This window comes from Phyllobates terribilis, unplaced genomic scaffold (genome assembly GCF_046119375.1).
Source record: "Phyllobates terribilis strain yellow unplaced genomic scaffold, ASM4611937v1 Scaffold_11__3_contigs__length_659146591, whole genome shotgun sequence".
Classification (NCBI taxonomy): Eukaryota; Metazoa; Chordata; class Amphibia; order Anura; family Dendrobatidae; genus Phyllobates; species Phyllobates terribilis.
The window spans coordinates 571,549,519-571,571,395 of NW_027362771.1; the positions used below are offsets into that span (position 1 = coordinate 571,549,519).

Genomic DNA, 21,877 nt, shown 5'->3' on the forward strand with positions numbered 1-21,877 from the left:
CACCTCTTGTGACAGATTGCCAACGTCGACTTCCTGTGGCCGTGGCTGTTCAAATATTTGGGCATCGCAACATGGGATCTCCTCTTCCACCACTTCAAGCGTATCAGGCGAGGGGCCCAAATATGGAAATGGACCAGTGAACAGCTCTTCAGAGTGTCCAAGTGTGGGATCACTTGCTGTCTGACGACACTCGGCATGGTGGGAGGAAGGAGCATCAGGGTGAGGAGGAGTATGCGGTCGAGACTCACGGCTACTAAGAGTTGACCGTGTGGAAGACAGACCGGAGGTGGTGGTGCCCAGGTAACTGGAAGTATTGTCTGCTATCCAATTAATAACCTGTTCACACTGATCAGTTCTCAATACTGGTGTTGTTCTGTGCTTCCCTAGTAATTCGGTCAAGAAGTGGGAGCGAGAAGATGTGGCTGTTGGTTGTGGCACATTTTCACCTTGGCCACGGCCCCGTCCTCTGCACGAACCATCACCAGAACGTCCACTTCCACGTCCCTTGTCACGCGCCTTGCCCATTGTAAATGAAGTAAAATAGCTTACACTTGCACTATCAATGGAAAAAGGGTAATAAAGAGTAGATTAGAACCGTGGAAGAGGAAAACCACAGTTATTGCTTACTGGAGTATACCACACTTTTTTAAATAGAGATATTTGCGGCTGAACAGTGAGCAACACACTCAAACTGCTTTCTTTTAGATACCAAAGGCCCAAAACTGGATAGTACAGCGATTTGACCCGTGGAACTGCAAAACCACACTGGGATGTCGGGCCTACACAAGACTATTTTCAACAGATATATTTTTGTGTCACAACAGTCAGGAGACACTACTGTTTTTCTTTACGGAAAAAACTACCAAACCTGAATAATAGAGATTTTTTACCGTGGAACAGCAAAACCACAGTTATAATTTACTGGTGTATACCAGGCTTTTTAAAATATATATATATTTGCTGCTGAACAGTGAGCGACACACTCAAACTGTTTTTGTTAGATACAAATGGCCAAAAAGTGGATAATACAGAGGTTTGTACCGTGGAACTGCAAAACCACACTTGTATTTCTTGGGCCTACACCAGACTATTTTCAACAGATATATTTGTGTCTGAAAAATCAGGGAGACACTATTTTTTTTTTTTTTACAGCAAAAAAAGCAAAAAGCAGGATAATAGAGATTTTTACCGTGGAACAGCAAAAGCACACTTCTGTCTCTCTGGCCTACACCAGACTATTTTTAACAGATATATTTGTGTCTGAAAAATCAGGGAGACACTATTATTATTTTTATACTGCAAAAAATGCCAAAAACAGGATAATAGAGATGTTTTACCGTGGAACAGCAAAACCACAGTAATAATTTACTGGTGTATACCAAGCTTTTTAAAATATATATATATTTGCGGCTGAACAGTGAGCGACACACTCAAACTGTTTTTTTTAGATGCAAATGGCCCAAAAGTGGATAATACAGAGGTTTGTACCGTGGAACTGCAAAACCACACTTGTATTTCTCGGGCCTACACCAGACTATTTTCAACAGATATATTTGTGTCTGAAAAATCAGGGAGACACTATTTTTTTTTCTTTTTTACAGCAAAAAATGCAAAAAGCAGGATAATAGAGATTTTTTACCGTGGAACAGCAAAAGCACACTTCTGTCTCTCTGGCGTACACCAGACTATTTTCAACAGATATATTTGTGTCTGAAAAATCAGGGAGACAATATTATTATTTTTATACAGCAAAAAATGCCAAAAACAGGATAATAGAGATGTTTTACCGTGGAACATCGAAACCACAGTAATAATTTACTGGTGTATACCAGGCTTTTTAAAATATATATATATTTGCGGCTGAACAGTGAGCGACACACTCAAACTGTTTTTTTTAGATACAAATGGCCCAAAAGTGGATAATACAGAGGTTTGTACTGTGGAACTGCAAAACCACACTTGTATTTCTCGGGCCTACACCAGACTATTTTCAACAGATATATTTGTGTCTGAAAAATCAGGGAGACACTATTTTTTTTTTTTTTACAGCAAAAAATGCAAAAAGCAGGATAATAGAGATTTTTTACCGTGGAACAGCAAAAGCACACTTCTGTCTCTCTGGCCTACACCAGACTATTTTTAACAGATATATTTGTGTCTGAAAAATCAGGGAGACACTATTATTATTTTTATACAGCAAAAAATGCCAAAAACAGGATAATAGAGATGTTTTACCGTGGAACATCAAAACCACAGTAATAATTTACTGGTGTATACCAGGCTTTTTAAAATATATAAATATTTGCGGCTGAACAGTGTGCGACACACTCAAACTGTTTTTTTTAGATACAAATGGCCCATAGAACTGCAAAACCACACTTCTATTTCTCTGGCCTACACCAGACTATTTTCAACAGATATATTTGTGTCTGAAAAATCAGAGGCACACTTTTTTTTGGGGGGGAGGGGGGGCACCAAAAGGTTAATAAGATGGGTATTTGTACATTGTGAAGGAGGAAAAAAAAAAGAGGATTTAGATAAAAAAAAAGGATTTTTCCTGGCCCCCGGGACCTGGAGCTAAGTCCAGCAATTTCAGCAACAGGAGCAGCACAGAGGACTGTAATGCAGCGTTTGCTGGTATAACTACTGCGTCTCCTATACAGCCTGCCTGCCTGCCTGCCTGATATACCTGGGATGGATATTAGTCCTGAGAAGGACTGTTTGTTTGATCTGGCAGCCTTTACAGACCCTACACTAACTATTTTGTAGGATATATCTCACCCTAAATCAGCAGCGCTGTCCCTACACTGTCTGATCCGGAGCGACTGTGTCCAAGATGGCGGCGCCCGGTTTTAAATACTCGAGGTGACGCTGTGCGGCCAGCCCATCACTGTAATGCCCACAAACAACATGACTGCGGCATTACAGTGACTGGCTGGCAATCCCTGCATGTTCATTGGCTCTGTAAAGAGCGCCAGACATGCAGGGCGGAGACCCGAGCTCCTGCCCGAGTAACCCGGAAATGCTCCGTGCTCGCCGAACATCCCGAGTAGCGTGATGCTCGGGCGAGTACCGAGCAGTGTCGAGCATGTTCGCTCAACACTAATTATGACTTTTTCAAAATATTTCCTTTTGTTTCATAGCTTAAGCCTTTTTCAACTACACAGTTTTACACAAAAGTGTCAAGGGACTCAACAAGCCATGTGTCCTGTCTGTCATTAGGGCTCCCATGTTCTTTCTAATCGGAAACAGTTAAGAACTGAATTGGAAAGTTCAGAGTTAGTGACAAAATCTCTTGAGAAAAGGAGGATGCCACGTGTGAGCAAAAAACTCATGATCTTCAAATTATTCAACTGACGTGCCAAAAACCTTGACCATGTAGCGTGTTTCAGCTCTTGTAATGTTGATGTTTTGTATTCAAAGCAAAAAACTCTTTTTTTTTTTTTTTTTACACCTGTCTTGCTGTTTACACCATGTGGAGAAAGACTTAGTTAGTATTCCTGGTTGACTGCTTCGATTCCTGCTATGGGAGAGACTTTTTTTTGGGAATAGGGTCCAAATTCCAAAGCCGACACGTGCCTTGCAGACAGAATCAGTTTAGGTTGGAACTGCTCTTTGCAACCACAAATGCAGACCACCAGATTTTTTGGATATTTACTTGCACAAAAGCTTATGTGATGTCATATCTCAAACCGTTCATATCTCTCACTTTTAATTCCTGGGTGTTAAGGGACTCAACAAGCCTTTATCCCTGTCTGTCATTGGAGCTCCCCTTCGATCAATTGGTGATGTTTTGCTACTGAATGGAAAAGAGCTGTGACTCTCTAGCCAAGATGGTGGCGAAATCAATTAAGGAAACAAGCTACCAGTGCCCCATTTGAGAATCGAACTCACAACCTTCAGATTACGAGACTGACGCGCTACCTGCTGCGCTAATGAGGCAAGATGCACGTAATAGTCTGCGGAAGTTGCTTGTGCAAAGCAGTACACCTCTTTTTTTTCATATTGTAAGTGAGCTGGCAGTACATCTTCTCCCATATGGTCTAGCGGTTAGGATTCCTGGTTTTCACCCAGGTGGCCTGGAGTAGACTCTTGGTATGGGAATGCATCCTTTTCTGCACTGTTGCCAACATTCAAAGACTGACGCGTGTTTTTTAGACAAACGTATTTCAGGTAGGATTTGTTTTTTTCAGGCAAAAATGCTGAACGCCCGCGTTTTGGCACTTCATTCTGACCCTTCACACAAGCTTCAATTTGGATTCGTAGCTCAACTCATTCTCAACCACCCCTTTTAACACCAAAGTGTCAAGGTACTCAACAACTCATAGGTCCTGTAGGTTATTTGGATTCCCATTTCCTTTCTAATGGAAAACGTTGTAGAATTGAATGGAAAAGTTTTAAGTTGGTGACAAAATCTCACGAGAAAAGGAGGGAACAGTGCCCTGTATGAGGCTCGAACTCACGACATTCAGATTATGAGACTGACGCACGTCCTACTGCGCTAACGAGGCAAGTTGTTCCTGCAGATCTGCAGAAGTTTATTGTGCATAGCAGAAAACTTATTTTTTTCATAATGTCACTGAGACATTAGTGCATCTTTTCCCATATGGTCTAGCGGTTAGGATTCCCGCTTCTCACCCAGGTGGCCTGGGTTCGACTCCCGGTATGGGAATGCACCTTTATCTTAGTTACTGCCACCATTCAAAGACTGACACGTGTTTTTCAATCAAAAATGTTTCTGGTAGATTTTCACTTTGCAACAAAAATACTTAACATTGGCGATGCATTATGACTTTTGCAAAAGATTTCCTTTTGTTTCATAGCTTAAGCCTTTTTCAACTACACAGTTTTACACAAAAGTGTCAAGGGACTCAACAAGCCATGTGTCCTGTCTGTCATTAGGGCTCCCATGTTCTTTCTAATCGGAAACAGTTTAGAACTGAATTGGAAAGTTCAGAGTTAGTGACAAAATCTCTTGAGAAAAGGAGGATGCCACGTGTGAGCAAAAAACTCATGATCTTCAAATTATTCAACTGATGTGCCAAAAGCCTTGACCATGTAGCGTGTTTCAGCTCTTGTAATGTTGATGTTTTGTATTCAAAGCAAAACACTCTTTTTTTTTACACCTGTCTTGCTGTTTACTGTACTGCTAACACCATGTGGAGAAAGACTTAGTTAGTATTCCTGGTTGGCTGGTTCGATTCCTGCTATGGGAGAGACTTTTTTTTTGGGACTAGTGTCCACATTCCAAAGCCGACACGTGCCTTGCAGACAGAATCAGTTTAGGTTGGAACTGCTCTTTGCAGCCAAAAATGCAGACCACCAGATTTTTTGGATATTTATTTGCACAAAAGCTTATTTGATGTCATATCTCAAACCATTCATATCTCTCACTTTTAATTCCTGGGTGTTAAGGGACTCAACAAGCCTTTATCCCTGTTTGTCATTGGAGCTCCCCTTCCATCAATTGGTGATGTTTTGCTACTGAATGGAAAAGAGCTGTGACTCTCTAGCCAAGATGGTGGCAAAATCAGTTAAGGAAACACGGTACCAGTGCCCCATGTGAGAATCGAACTAACGACCTTCAGATTACGAGACTGACGCGCTACCTGCTGTGCTAACGAGGCAAAATGCACGTAATAATCTGCGGAAGTTGCTTGTGCAAAGCAGTACACCTCTTTTTTTTCATATTGTAAGTGAGCTAGCAGTATATCTTCTCCCATATGGTCTAGCGGTTAGGATTCCTGGTTTTCACCCAGGCGGCCCGGGTTCGACTCTCGGTATGGGAACGCATCCTTTTCTGCACCGTTGCCAACATTCCAAAACTGACGCGTGTGTTTTAGTCAAACGTATTTCAAGTAGTATTTGTTTTTTTCAGGCAAAAAAGCTGAACACTCGCGTTTTGGCACTTCATTCTGACCCTTCACACAATATTCAATTTGGATTCGTAGCTCAACTCATTCTCAACCACCCCTTTTTACACTAAAGTGTCAAGGGACTCAACAACTCATGGGTCCGGTAAGTTATTTGGATTCCCATTTCCTTTCTAATGGAAAAAGTTGTAGAATTGAATGGAAAAGTTCTAAGTTGGTGACAAAATCTCTCGAGAAAAGGAGGGAACAGTGCCCCGTGTGAGGCTCGAACTCACGACCTTCAGATTATGAGACTGACACGCTACCTACTGCGCTAACGAGGCAAGTTGTACATGCAGATCTGCAGAAGTTTATTGTGCATAGCAGAAAACTTTTTTTTTTCATAATGTCACTGAGACATTAGTGCATCTTTTCCCATATGGTCTAGTGGTTAGGATTCCTGGTTCTCACCCAGTTGGCCCAGGTTTGACTCCTGGTATGGGAATGCATGTTTATCTTAGCTACTGCCACCATTCAAAGACTGACATGTGTTTTTCAATCAAAAATGTTTCTGGTAGATTTTCACTTTGCAGTAAAAATACTTAACATTGGCGATGCATTATGACTTTTGCAAAAGATTTCCTTTTGTTTCATAGCTTAAGCCTTTTTCAACTACACAGTTTTACACAAAAGTGTCAAGGGACTCAACAAGCCATGTGTCCTGTCTGTCATTAGGGCTCCCATGTTCTTTCTAATCGGAAACAGTTTAGAACTGAATTGGAAAGTTCAGAGTTAGTGACAAAATCTCTTGAGAAAAGGAGGATGCCACGTGTGAGCAAAAAACTCATGATATTCAAATTATTCAACTGACGTGCCAAAAACCTTGACCATGTAGCGTGTTTCAGCTCTTGTAATGTTGATGTTTTGTATTCAAAGCAAAACACACTTTTTTTTTTTTTTTTTTTTTTTTTACACCTGTCTTGCTGTTTACTGTACTGCTTACACCATGTGGAGAAAGACTTAGTTAGTATTCCTGGTTGACTGGTTCGATTCCTGCTATGGGAGAGACTTTTTTTTTGGGACTAGTGTCCACATTCCAAAGCCGACACGTGCCTTGCAGACAGAATCAGTTTAGGTTGGAACTGCTCTTTGCAGACAAAAATGCAGACCACCAGATTTTTTGGATATTTATTTGCACAAAAGCTTATTTGATGTCATATCTCAAACCATTCATATCTCTCACTTTTAATTCCTGGGTGTTAAGGGACTCAACAAGCCTTTATCCCTGTTTGTCATTGGAGCTCCCCTTCCATCAATTGGTGATGTTTTGCTACTGAATGGAAAAGAGCTGAGACTCTCTAGCCAAGATGGTGGCAAAATCAGTTAAGGAAACACGGTACCAGTGCCCCATGTGAGAATGGAACTCACGACCTTCAGATTACAAGACTGACACGCTACCTGCTGCGCTAACGCGGCAAAATGCACGTAGTAATCTGCGGAAGTTGCTTGTGCAAAGCAGTACACCTCTTTTTTTTCATATTGTAAGTGAGCTGGCAGCTCATCTTCTCCCATATGGTCTAGCGGTTAGGATTCCTGGTTTTCACCCAGGCGGCTTGGGTTTGACTCCCGGTATGGGAACGCATACTTTTCTGCACCGTTGCCAACATTCAAAAACTGACGAGTGTTTTTTAGTCAAACGTATTTCAAGTAGGATTTGTTTTTTTCAGGCAAAAATGCTGAACGCCCGCGTTTTGGCACTTCATTCTGACCCTTCACACAAGATTCAATTTGGATTCGTAGCTCAACTCATTCTCAACCACCCCTTTTACACTTAAGTGTCAAGGGACTCAACAACTCATGGGTCCGGTAAGTTATTTGGATTCCCATTTCCTTTCTAATGGAAAAAGTTGTAGAATTGAATGGAAAAGTTCTAAGTTGGTGACAAAATCTCTCGAGAAAAGGAGGGAACAGTGCCCCGTGTGAGGCTCGAACTCACGACCTTCAGATTATGAGACTGACACGATACCTACTGCGCTAATGGGGCAAGTTGTAACTGCAGATCTGCAGAAGTTTATTGTGCATAGCAGAAAACTTTTTTTTTTCATAATGTCACTGAGACATTAGTGCATTTTTTCCCATATGGTCTAGCGGTTAGGATTCCTGGTTCTCACCCAGGTGGCCTGGGTTCGACTCCCGGTATGGGAATGCATGTTTATCTTAGCTACTGCCACCATTCAAAGACTGACACGTGTTTTTCAATCAAAAATGTTTCTGGTAGATTTTCACTTTGCAACAAAAATACTTATCATTGACGATGCATTATGACTTTTGCAAAAGATTTCCTTTTGTTTCATAGCTTAAGCTTTTTTCAACTACACAGTTTTACACAAAAGTGTCAAGGGACTCAACAAGCCATGTGTCCTGTCTGTCATTAGGGCTCCCATGTTCTTTCTAATCGGAAACAGTTTAGAACTGAATTGGAAAGTTCAGAGTTAGTGACAAAATCTCTTGAGAAAAGGAGGATGCCACGTGTGAGCAAAAAACTCATGATCTTCAAATTATTCAACTGACGTGCCAAAAACCTTGACCATGTAGCGTGTTTCAGCTCTTGTAATGTTGATGTTTTGTATTCAAAGCAAAACACTCTTTTTTTATTTTTTTTTACACCTGTCTTGCTGTTTACTGTACTGATTACACCATGTGGAGAAAGACTTAGTTAGTATTCCTGGTTGACTGGTTCGATTCCTGCTATGGGAGAGACTTTTTTTTTGGGACTAGTGTCCACATTCCAAAGCTGACACGTGCCTTGCAGACAGAATCAGTTTAGGTTGGAACTGCTCTTTGCAGCCAAAAATGCAGACCACTAGAGATGAGCGTTGTTCTACTCGAACTGTTCGCCAATCTCAAATTCGAGCTGTTTTGGGCGGTGTTCGAGCCGGTCGGCGAACACGAACAATTTGAGAAAAATTCGGCTGTTCGAGGTTATGTTCGATAACTGTTCGTGCACCAAAATCATAACTGGATTTTTTCTCAGTAATGATGAAAATTAATGTTAATACGCAGTTTGAGTGTACAGGGGGGGCGGGGGGAGGGGCAGGGGATGGATCTCTGCAGGAACAATGAAGATCTCCATTTTTTTTTCTCTTTCCCGCATTTGCAGTGGGGAGGTGCAATCTGTCAGCCTATCAGCAGCGCACACACGGAGCGAAGTGCTTTTTTTCACACAAGCAAGGGCATGTGTGATTGGCAGTGTATGTCACATGTCCTTGCCCTATAAGACCAAGCCATTTTCCCCGTCGCCACCATTTTCTCACTGCTGCAGCTGCGTGTTAGACGGCACCGCTGTTGCTGTGTGCGCTATACCTTGTTAATTTCAAGCCAATTTTCGCACAAATATACAGATAGCTTGGGAGTAGGGAATAGTTGTGATTGCAGTCCTTTTAAGGACTAGGTTACAGCATTTCCTACGACTTTTATCAAGCAGGTCTGTGCTCTTAAATAGATAGATTGTGGGAGTAAAGACTAATTGTAATTGGAGTCCTTTTCAGGACTAGGTTACATCAGTTCCTATCAGTTTTTGCCAGGCAGGTCTGTGCCAGTGCTGTGCAAGTTTTTTTCACAGCATTTGGCTGAATCTAGCAAAGCTAATCCTTTTTGGCCTATTGCAGAGTGTGTTAGTCAGTGGAGTAGCCTATCTGTGTTGCAAGATATACCACCTGTGTATAGAATACCAATTTTTTTACTGCACCTAATGAAGTAAAATCTTTTGGGCATAGCATCATTCTATTAGTCCATCTATACTGACCTCCATCAGGTTGCAAATTAAAAATAATTTTTTTCTGCATCTAGCTCTGAAAAAATATTTGGGCTTCTAGCAGTGTGTGGGACTTGGTCTATTAGTCCATCTATACTGACCTCCATCAGGTTGAAAATTAAAAATAATTTTTTTCTTCATTTATCTCTGAAAAAATATTTGGGCTTCTAGCAGCGTGTGGGACTTGTTCTATTAGTCCATCTATACTGACCTCCATCAGGTTGCAAATTAAAAATAATTTTTTTCTGCATCTAGCTCTGAAAAAATATTTGGGCTTCTAGCAGTGTGTGGGACTTGGTCTATTAGTCCATCTATACTGACCTCCATCAGGTTGCAAATTAAAAATAATTTTTTTCTTCATTTATCTCTGAAAAAATATTTGGGCTTCTAGCAGCGTGTGGGACTTGTTCTATTAGTCCATCTATACTGACCTCCATCAGGTTGCAAATTAAAAATAATTTTTTTCTGCATCTAGCTCTGAAAAAATATTTGGGCTTCTAGCAGTGTGTGGGACTTGGTCTATTAGTCCATCTATACTGACCTCCATCAGGTTGCAAATTAAAAATAATTTTTTTCTTCATTTAGCTCTGAAAAAATATTTGGGCTTCTAGCAGTGTGTGGGACTTGTTCTGTTAGTCCTTCTATACTGACCTCCAGCAGGTTGCAAATTGAATATAATTTTTTTCTGCATCTAGCTCTGAAAAAATATTTGGGCTTCTAGCGGTGTGTGGGACTTGGTCTATTAGTCCATCTATACTGACCTCCATCAGGTTGCAAATTAAAAATAATTTTTTTCTGCATCTAGCTCTGAAAAAATATTTGGGCTTCTAGCAGTGTGTGGGACTTGGTCTATTAGTCCATCTATACTGACCTCCATCAGGTTGCAAATTAAAAATAATTTTTTTCTTCATTTATCTCTGAAAAAATATTTGGGCTTCTAGCAGCGTGTGCGACTTGTTCTATTAGTCCATCTATACTGACCTCCATCAGGTTGCAAATTAAAAATAATTTTTTTCTGCATCTAGCTCTGAAAAAATATTTGGGCTTCTAGCAGTGTGTGGGACTTGGTCTATTAGTCCATCTATACTGACCTCCATCAGGTTGCAAATTAAAAATAATTTTTTTCTTCATTTATCTCTGAAAAAATATTTGGGCTTCTAGCAGCGTGTGGGACTTGTTCTATTAGTCCATCTATACTGACCTCCATCAGGTTGCAAATTAAAAATAATTTTTTTCTGCATCTAGCTCTGAAAAAATATTTGGGCTTCTAGCAGTGTGTGGGACTTGGTCTATTAGTCCATCTATACTGACCTCCATCAGGTTGCAAATTAAAAATAATTTTTTTCTTCATTTAGCTCTGAAAAAATATTTGGGCTTCTAGCAGTGTGTGGGACTTGTTCTATTAGTCCTTCTATACTGACTTCCAGCAGGTTGCAAATTGAATATAATTTTTTTCTGCATCTAGCTCTGAAAAAATATTTGGACTTCTAGCGGTGTGTGGGACTTGGTCTATTAGTCCATCTATACTGACCTCCATCAGGTTGCAAATTAAAAATAATTTTTTTCTGCATCTAGCTCTGAAAAAATATTTGGGCTTCTAGCAGTGTGTGGGACTTGGTCTATTAGTCCATCTATACTGACCTCCATCAGGTTGCAAATTGAATAAAAAAATTTTCTGCATCTAGCTCTGAAAAAATATTTGGGCTTCTAGCGGTGTGTGGGACTTGGTCTATTAGTCCATCTATACTGACCTCCATCAGGTTCCAAATTAAAAATAATTTTTTTCTGCATCTAACCCAGCCAATAGTTTTGGCCTAATACCACAGTTTGGCCTCTCAGCTCTGCTCGGTTACCATCCATTGTTTTTTTGTGCAAACAACTCCAGAGTTGTGAATTAGTTAACCACCAAAATGAGTGGAAAAAGGCCTGCTGCTGGTGGAAAGGGGAATAGGCGTGTTGGGAAGGGGAAAAAAGGTTGTGTCCGTGGGGTAGGTGCAGAAGAAAGACCATCTTCCAGCCAAACTAAAATGTCTACTTCTTTTAGCGGACAATGTGATAAGATCCCTTTCTTACGGCCACGCCAATCGCTACAAATTCCAGATGAGGCACAAAAACAGCAGGTGCTTCAACGGATATCAAGTGCTCCTTTAAGTGGGCTCTCCTCCACATCAACTTCAACATCACAAATACTCCAGTCCTCAAAGGTGTCACCCAAATCGCACTTGCTTCCTCACAGCTCCCAAATCTCCAGCTGCCCGTCTGAGTATGAGGTAGAACAGATGGTTGAGTCTGCAGAGCTGTTTACTCATATTATAGCCTGGGAATCAGAGGTCGACTCCAGCGCTTCTGTGAATCCAGACGAGGAAATGATCTGCACTGATGCCCAGAATCTTTATGAGTCGGATTCAGGACCAGACGCAGAAGGTTCTGACCATAATGTAGACCCTCATTCCCAAACTGTAACTCCTGTTGGTGGAGACAATGAGGAAGATGATGATAAGACTCAAATACCTGATTGGAGCGACAACTTTAGTTTTTTGTCAGGGCAGGAACAGGTTGGCTCTGAGGACGACGGGTGTGATAACGCACAGGGTGATGATGATGAGGTCGGAGATCCCACTTACTGTCAACCCACAGTCAGCCAAGAGATGAGGTCAGCAGAGGAGGTGGAGGAAGATGCTAGTGACGACGAGGTCAGGTTGTGCCTTCCTGGACAGAGACGTAGTACTGGAAGCACGTCAACAACTGCATCCTCAAACACAACTCTGCCTCTCACCACAAGTCGTGGTGGCTCTTCAGGTCGCATGGGTGCTAAGCCTTGCATAGCCTGGGCATTTTTTCAGATCGATAAAGATGACCCAACTCGTGTTATCTGTAACATTTGTCAGCAAAAGCTAAGTAGAGGCCAAAAAATACATAGTTTGAGTACTTCATGCATGAACCGGCACATGGACATGAAGCATAAGTTGCAGTGGGAAGCTCAGTGTGCTACAATGCGGCCTAGCCGGCCGGGCCAACCACCGTCTGCCATATCTTGTGCATCCGCGGCCTCTTCATCCTCTGTGACTGGGGGGACAGCAGTCACACCTGTTTTGGGGCGCAGACCTGCCACCTCTTTACCCGCAACAGCCAGCGTGATTGGCAGGTCATCATTTTCTTTGGAGGTGGTAACACCAGCTGGTCTTGAGCGCTGTCCGACATCGATAGCACCACCTTTGGATCAAGGCAACCTAACATGTCCGCCTGCATCTTCCTCACAGACTGGCAGTTTGCCGGGGACACCCTTATCAACCCCGTCTAAGCACAATAGCCAGCCCTCGGTCCCTCAGATGTGGACAAGTAAAAGACCATTTCCTCCTAGCCATGAGAAAGCTAAGAGGTTGAATTTCACCATCTGCAAGCTCTTGGCTACAGAAATGCTGCCTTTCCGCCTGGTGGACACAGAGGATTTTCGAGACCTTATGTCCGTCGCAGTGCCCCAGTACCAGATGCCCAGTCGGCACTACTTCTCAAAGAAAGGTGTGCCTGCGCTCCACCAGCATGTCGCACACAACATCACCGCTTCTTTGAGAAACTCTGTGTGTGACAGGGTGCATTTCACCACAGACACTTGGACGAGTAGGCATGGACAGGGGCGTTACATGTCGCTGACTGGGCACTGGGTAACTATGGTGACAGCAGGACAAGGGGCTGCTGTCCAAGTCTTGCCGTCCCCACGAGTTGTGCGTCAATCCTCTTTATGTCAAAGTTCCTCCACTGCTTCTGCCTCCTCAACCTCCTCTCGGTCTTCCACCTGCACCCAAAGCCTGTCTGGTCATGCCACAAGCTTTCTAACTGCGCAGAAGGGATCCTGCACACCTCCTTACTATGCTGGCAGTAGGGCTCAACATCATCAGGCCGTTTTTACATTGAAATGTCTGGGAAATGTGAGTCACACAGCTGAGGAGTTGTGGTCAGCTCTGGAGAACCAATTTCATGAATGGTTGTCTCCACTGGACCTGAAACCAGGGAAGGCCGTGTGCGACAATGCTGCAAACCTGGGTGCGGCCCTTCGCCGGGGCAATGTCACACACGTGCCTTGTATGGCTCACGTGTTGAACCTGGTTGTCCAGCAATTTTTAGCCCACTATCCCAGACTAGATGGCCTTCTGCAGAGGGCACGGTCGCTGTGTGCTCACTTCCGCCGTTCGCATCCCGCAGCTCAGCGACTTACATCTCTACAGAAGTCGTTGGGCCTGCCACTTCACCGGCTAAAATGCGATGTGCCTACCCGGTGGAATTCAACTCTGCACATGTTGCAGCGACTGTGGCAGCACCGACAAGCCCTGGTGCAATACGTTCTGACGTATAGCCTGGGCCAACGAGATTCAGAGGTGGGGCAAATCACGCTGGAGGAGTGGTCTCAGATCAGGGACCTATGCACCCTTCTGCACAGTTTTGAAATGGCGACGAAGATGTTTAGTGCTGACGATGCCATTATCAGCATGACTATTCCGGTGATTTACATGTTGGAGCACATGTTAAACAGAATTCGGAGTCAGGTGGTGGCACAAGAGGAGGTGGAGGAAGTAGAGGAGGAGGAGTTGTATGCGGAAGGGCTAACATCTGCAAGGTCCAGACGGTCGGCAGCACCAAGGCGGCAGGCATGTGAGGGTGGGGGAGATGATTTTACCAGGGCGCATGGTAGCAGCCAAACTAGTGAGGAAGGTGCAGGAGCCCAGGAAGAAGTGGAGGACGAACTGATGGAAGACTCATCAGATGAGGGAGACCTTGATCACATTTCTGTTGTGCGAGGTTGGGGGGAGAGGACAGAGGAAGGAAGCATGATTGTTACCTCGCCACCAACACAACAGGGACTTGGTGCTCCTGGATGCGCAACACACATGAGTGCCTTCTTGCTGCACTACCTGCAACATGACCCTCGAATTGTGAGAATTAGAAATAATCCTGACTACTGGGTTGCCACACTGTTAGATCCCCGGTACAAAAGTAAATTTGCAGAAATTATTCCTGCCATAGAAAGGGATGCACGCATGCAGGAGTATCAGCAGAGACTGTTGCAGAATCTTACATGTGCTTTTCCACAAAATACCAGTGGTGCACGTAGTGAATCTCACAGTTCCAACTTGCCAACCGTGGGACCGTCAAGTGTTCAGCACTCAAACCGTAACAGAACCACAGTATCTGCTGGTAACATCAATTTTGCGGAATCATTTCACCACTTTTTTAGCCCATCCTTTGCAAGGCCACAGGAGACAAGAAGTCTGACACATAGTCAACGCCTAGAGACGATGGTACAGGAGTATCTCCAAGTAAACATTGAAGCCACGACTGTGTCACTGGACCCTTGCTCTTTTTGGGCTTCCAATCTGGATAAATGGCCGGAGCTAGCCACTTACGCCTTGGAGATCTTGTCATGCCCCGCAGCCAGCGTTCTGTCTGAACGTGTGTTCAGCGCTGCTGGTGGTGTGCTGACAGATAAGCGCACGCGGCTCTCCACTGATAATGTAGACAGACTCACGTTCATAAAGATGAACAAATCATGGATCCGAAACGACTTTTCTACCCCTGTGTCATCCTGGGGAGAGTAAAAGCTTGATGATTGGTTAAAATCACCCTACCAACCGTTTTAAGCTTTCAAATTACTAATCATGTTTATCTGTATCTTGACTGGAAAATAATTTGGGCTTTGTAGCAGTGTGCAGCACTGATCCTATTAGGCCATCTATAATAAGCTTCACCAGATTTAAAATTAAAAATAATTTTTAGCTGCATCTAGCCCGGAAAATAATTTTGGGGCTCCGAGATGCGCAAGACACATAAGTGCCTTCTTGCTGCACTACCTGCAGCATGACCCTCATATTGTCAGAATTCGAAGTAATCATGACTACTGGGTTGCCACACTCTTAGATCCCCCAAACTTTTCGATCAACCTTTTCATTTTAATAAAGACCAAAAAAATGGTCATTTTTGAAATTATAAGCATTAGCAGGTTGTTAGAAACTGAAATCAAACAGTTTTCAACTCAAAACTTTATTCTAGGTGATGTTACATTTTCACATAGGACCCCTTGTTCGAAAGGAGCTTCTGAACTCTCTCGTCCATTGAATTTGTCAGGTTTTGGATGGTTTCTGCTTCAATTGTTTTGCATGAGGACAGAATACCCTCCCAGAGCTGTTGCTTAGATGTGAACTGCCTCCCGCCATCATAGACACTCCTTTTAATGATGCTCCAAAGGTTCTGAATGGGGTAGAGGTCAGGGGAGCATGGGGGTCACACCATAAGTTTGTCCCCTTTTATGCCCATATCAGCCAGAGATGCAGATGTTTTATGTGCAGCATGAGATGGTGCATTATCATGCAGAAAAATGATCTTGCTGTGAAATACACGGTTCTTCTTCTTGAACCATGGCAGGAAGTGCTGTTTGAGAAAATCCACATACATTATGGAGTTCATCTTTAGCGCCTTCAGGGATCCTAAAGGGGCCGACAATCTCTCTCCCCATGATTCCAGCCCAAAACATTACTCCACCTCCTCCTTGTTGGCGCTGTAGCCGTGTTTGCGTGGGGTGTCCATCAACCAGCCATCCTCCACTCCATTCATCTGGACCATCGAGCGCTGCACGGCACTCATCCGTGAACAAAACAGTTTTGAAATCAGTCTTCATGTAATGTTTGGCCCACTGGAGCCGTTTCTGCTTGTGTGAAGTGGATAGAGGAGGTCGACAGGATGGCGTATGCACAGCTGCAAACCTCTGAAGGACCCTGCATCTTGTTGTTCGGGGGACGTTGGAGGCACAAGCAGCTTCAAAAACTTGTCTGCTGCTATGACAAGGCTTTTTTGCCGCTGCTCTTTCAACCTGACGTAATTGCCTGTAGGAAAGAGTCCTCAATTTGCCCTTATCAGCACGCACACGTGTGTACTGTGAATCAGCTACATACTTCTTGATTGCCAAGACACTTCATCCTGATCATCGCACAATGTTGATTGTAGTTGTAACATACCTGGCGGCGTCCTTGCATGGTGGTCCATCTCCCACTGTGCAAGAGGGCGCACTTGATCTCCTGTCCAGAATGTCTCTCTGGCTTCCCTCCATGCTGTCTGTTTGTGTCTGTTTCTGCTGCTTAAGGGCGGCGCCCGATCACTTCCTGCCTTTTGTACCTGCTGTGGGTCACACCCCTTGTGCGTCCTCAGCCTATTGCTGTCTGTCACTTGGTATATAGCTCAGCAGCTCCCTTCTATCCCTGCCTGAGCATAGTGTTTCCTTCAGTGTGTGCTTGCACTCTGAAGGTGCCAGGTCCCGTCTCTTGTCTCCTGCTTTTTGTATCAGTTCCCGTGTCTGAACTGAGTCCTGTATGTCTCCTGCTTTGCGGTATCAGCTCCCGTGTCTGAACTGTGTCCTGTATGTCTCCTGCTTTGCGGTATCAGCTCCCGTGTCTGAACTGAGTCCTGTATGTCTCCTGCTTTGCGGTATCAGCTCCCGTGTCTGAACTGACTCCTTTCTGTGTTCTCTTGTCTGTCCTGTCTGAACACGCTCCTAGCCTGTTCCTCTCGCCTTCTAGTGGCCGATTTCCTAGACCCGCTCCTGTGTCTGGTCTGTCCTGTCTGAACACGCTCCTTGCCTGTTCGTTCCGCCTTCTAGTGGCCGATTTCCTAGACCCGCTCCTGCGTCTGGTCTGTCCTGTCTGAACACGCTCCTTGCCTGTTCGTTCCGCCTCTCTGGGGGCCGTATTCCCAGACCCGCTCCTGTATCCCTCTGCAGTGTCGGTCTCCTCCGTACACTCAGTTCCAGTCTGAACTCTCTCCTGTCCTTTACCTGTTTTGCCTCTATGTCCGTTCCCTTCCTTTTTCTGCAGAGTCTGAACTCGTACCTAACTCCTGCTTGTTGTCTCTGCAAGTACTGTGTGAGTATCTGGCTCTGTCTTTCCCTTCCTGTCTGTTCCGTGTGAACAGAGCCCTGTCCTCCCTGCTCAGCCTTGTCTGCACTCTAGCTGTGCTTGCCTGTTACCCTCTGCCTGTATTGTTCCTGAGTCCCGGTGTGTACTGGGTCCTATCCCGCCTGTGTTCCTACCTGCTAGTGCCTCCCTGTCTGCACTCTAGCTGTGCTTGCCTTTACCCCCCTGCCTGCATACCCGCCTGCCTGCATACCAGTCGTGCCTGCCTATACCCTCCAGTCTGTGTGCCAGCCTACCAGCCTGTTCCTGTATTCCCCTGTGTGGGTCAACAGCCGTGTCCGGGGTCTGTCCTGGAGTAGCACCTGGTCCCTCTGCTCGGTTCCTCCTTGGTGCACTGGCGTCGTATGCCGTCGTGCGACCCTGGTCGGATCGTGTGAATACTTAGTCACGCCCCTCCAGGCATTCACTCTCCGGCACGGTCCAGTGGAATCACTACCAATCACACGCACACGCCGCTTAGCCCGGGCGTGTGCATAACAGTAGTCATGCCTTGACCTAAACACTCCACAATTTGTTGCTTCTCAGCAGCCGACACATCCTTTTTCTTTCCCATTTTGACAGAAAATGTAGGCTGCTTAATAATGTGAGAGAGCCTTCTTAAGTAGTCTTGCCTTTCATTGGACACACCTGCCAAACTAATTAGCACAGGTGTCTGCAATTGCTTACAGTGATATAAAGAGCCCTGACACACATCACCATCAATGAGTTTAACTGACAAACAAACAAATTCTTCCCTTATCACTCCTAAACACTTTTTGCATAATAATTTGGAACGCGGTGTACATGTGCTTTTCCACAAAACACCAGTGGTTCACGTAGTGAATCTTACAGTTCTAACTTGCCAACCGTGGTCTGTATGGAATTGTTCAATAAAGGGCCCAAAATTAAGATAACATAGATGGGAGAGGTCTCTATGAATAGGAATTCCTAAGTATTTGATACCCTGTGAGGGCCAGGCAAAGGGAAAGTTGGACTGGATGGAATCCTATATGGATTTAGGGAGGGAGACATCTAGGGCCTCAGACTTCGCTGCATTGATTTTAAAATTTTACCATGTAACAAAGTGATCTATTTCAGCCATAACAGCAGGGATGGATATATGTGATTGAGTGATATATACTAGGACATCATCAGCAAATAGAGAGCACTTGTACTCGGTGCCTCCCACCTCAATCCACCTAATATTGGGGTTATGGCGAATTGATGAGAGCAGGTGCTCCGTCACTAGGATGTATAAGAGAGGGGACAGAGGACATCCCTGCCTTGTCCCATTGGTGATTGTGAAAGGTGATGAAAATGTTCTGACGCACCCCCTGGGCCTTGGGACACCCGGAGCCGGACCCTTTTTGGTGGATGCTGGTGGTTGTAGTCTTCGTGGCGGCGATCCGGTTCCGTGGCTCAGGGCGGTCAAACCAGTGGCGGAACTATTTATGTGGTTTTGATGTTTAAATGTCCGACTACGCCACCCGTGGATTGCGGTCAGAGTGAACCGCCGCTACAGGGCAGACCGCTAAGGCTGGTGTTGTGGGTGCAGCAGAGCGTAGCATAACTCCCCACGGGAGGAGTATAGCCTCAGGGCAGTGTATGCGGAGGATGGGGGTGATGGTGCAGGGCAGCAGCAGTAACGACACGGAGTCAGTGATGCAGTTCAGGGCCTTTACTCACAGTTCTTATTATCCAGACCACGTCTGCAGGTAACGGCTGCCCACGTCGTACTGTGCTCACCAGGTGAGGGGCTCAGACAACTCCCAGATAACTTTGGAGCGCTTCACAGGACCCCCTTTGTGTGTCCTTTGTCTGGCCTTTCTTACCAACACTTCTGTCCGGCTGCCTCGGGCCTCATCTTGGTAAACTTGGCGCCAGTTTCCCTGACCCTATGTGGTGCCTTCCTAGCGGGTGGAGCAAGGGGCTGCGCCACATAAAATGTCAGAGCCTCCGGTTTCTAGCTGAGGGTCGTTTCCTGCCTCCACTAGTTCGGGGACCGGTCTCCCCCTTTGGCCTGACCCCTCCACGCAGGTGGATTCGGGCGTGCAGTGGCGACTCGCCCGTCCGCACCCCTGGGATCCCTTCATTCCTCGTTCCTGGAGCCTTCTCCGCTCCTCTTCCTTCCTTCTCCCTCTTGCAGGCCTGGGCCTCTGTTACTAGGCCCGCCTCCGGAGCAGAGCTCATGCAGAGCCCCTGCTCCCTGCCACTTCTGCTCAGACTTCTCTGCACTGAACTAAGATGGTGCCCACCTTTTATACTCCCTTCTCAATGCACCCAGGAACTGCTTCCTCCCTGCTCCTGCACTGCAGGGTTCCCCTTCCTCAGTGTTCCCTCCCCCCACTCCAGCCAGGGACAGGGACTGTCGTGCCCATCTCAGGGGCATATTGGTCGCCCTGCCCCACGGCAATGTGGTGTAATGCATGCAGGTGTCGGGTCCTGATCCACACTCCATCCTTATCTGAGAGTGAGATATCACACCTCTGGGTGAGGTGCAATACGTCTGTAGCAACCGAGCCCTCGGTGCTACAGTTCCATTTATCTTCAGCCTAGGTGACGTATTGTGATACAGGGCCGTGATTTTGGCTATAAAAGGGTCCCCTAGACCCCTACCCCAAGCTTTTTAAGAGAATCATATATGGCGTGCCAGGAGACTCTATGGAATGCTTTCTCAGCATCCAACGAGAGTATCTACTTACAAATTTTTAACTGCATCTAGCCCAGGAAATACTTTGTGCCTAGTAGCAGTGTCTGCTAGTCAGCGGATTATCCCGGCTGTTAAGCAAGCTACACCACCTGTAGTTTGGACACTTAATTTTTTCAAAGGAAATGCTTCGGGACCACGGGATACTCAGTGAAGAGCATCAGGAGGCACCCCAAGGCATAGGGGCTGGGACTGGCACTAGGATGCCTTGCGGTGGACAGCCGAGCTCGATCCTTATAAAAGCTTTTTAACTGCAGCAGCTTTAGTGGACGCTACTGGAGCTGGAATTACGCGGCTGCTGGCATGAGACTTGGCCTCCAATAGATCCTTGTAAATGGATTTAAAGTGTATTCATTCAAATTAGAGGGACAATTTAAATTAAAAAGCTTAGAGCTGCCTCCACCACAGGGGGGCTCGCTCGACCCACCAGCGGACAGGCACCAGTATTGGGAGAGGGGGGCTGGCCGTCAGGGTTCACCGCGGCTCTGGCACAAACCCGGCGACACGGAGGTGGCACGGGCAGGAGCGGACTGGCCGTCTCGGCTTCTCACTTTTTGGATTTTAGAAGGGCATGACATGCCTATATCTGTGTCTCCCCCTCCTTTTACTCCTCCACCTCTTTTCTTTTCGCATGACTATATGTACTTGTCACTTTTCCATGTGTTAGTTGTGTCTTCTGAGCAGTTTGTCAGCTTTTGGACACCTTTGAAGGTGTTTTCTATGTGTTTCTATGTGTTTTTGTTTGCCTGCCATTGGTTTTAACGGTGTTCGAAGGTGTTCGACGAACAGTTCGGCGAACACACGGGTGTTCGACGAACCGAACCGAACTCGAACACTACGGGGGTGGCTCAACACTACAGACCACCAGATTTTTTGGATATTTATTATCACAAAAGCTTATTTGATGTCATATCTCAAACCATTCATATCTCTCACTTTTAATTCCCGGGTGTTAAGGGACTCAACAAGCCTTTATCCCTGTTTGTCATTGGAACTCCCCTTCCATCAATTGGTGATGTTTTGCTACTGAATGGAAAAGAGCTGTGAGTCTCTAGCCAAGATGGTGGCAAAATCAGTTAAGGAAACACGGTACCAGTGCCCCATGTGAGAATCGAACTCACGACCTTCAGATTACGAGACTGACACGCTACCTGCTGCGCTAACGAGGCAAAATGCACGTAACAATCTGTCGAAGTTGCTTGTGCAAAGCAGTACACCTCTTTTTTTTCATATTGTAAGTGAGCTGGCAGTACGTCTTCTCCCATATGGTCTAGCGGTTAGGATTCCTGGTTTTCACCCAGGTGGCCCGGGTTTGACTCCCTGTATGGGAATGCATCCTTTTCTGCACAGTTGCCAACATTCAAAAACTGACGCGTGTTTTTTAGTCAAACGTATTTCAAGTAGGATTTGTTTTTTTCAAGCAAAAATGCTGAACGCCCACGTTTTCGCACGTCATTCTGACCCTTCACACAAGATTCAATTTGGATTCGTAGCTCAACTCATTCTCAACCACCCCTTTTTACACTAAAGTGTCAAAGGACTCAACAACTCATGGGTCCGGTAAGTTATT

At 45.1% G+C, this 21,877-nt stretch overlaps 4 non-coding genes across 4 annotated transcripts; 2 read left to right on the forward strand and 2 right to left on the reverse strand.

Moving 5' to 3' along the window:
* The first annotated feature begins 5,717 nt into the window (after positions 1-5,717).
* TRNAE-UUC (transfer RNA glutamic acid (anticodon UUC)) lies at positions 5,718-5,789 on the forward strand. Its single transcript has one exon. It is a non-coding gene; the product is annotated as a tRNA-Glu (tRNA).
* A 334-nt stretch (positions 5,790-6,123) lies between these two features.
* On the reverse strand, positions 6,124-6,196 carry TRNAM-CAU (transfer RNA methionine (anticodon CAU)). The gene has a single exon. It is a non-coding gene; the product is annotated as a tRNA-Met (tRNA).
* A 1,059-nt stretch (positions 6,197-7,255) lies between these two features.
* Positions 7,256-7,328, reverse strand: TRNAT-UGU (transfer RNA threonine (anticodon UGU)). The gene has a single exon. It is a non-coding gene; the product is annotated as a tRNA-Thr (tRNA).
* Positions 7,329-21,566: 14,238 nt separating this feature from the next.
* TRNAE-UUC (transfer RNA glutamic acid (anticodon UUC)) lies at positions 21,567-21,638 on the forward strand. The gene has a single exon. It is a non-coding gene; the product is annotated as a tRNA-Glu (tRNA).
* The last annotated feature ends 239 nt before the right edge of the window (positions 21,639-21,877 follow it).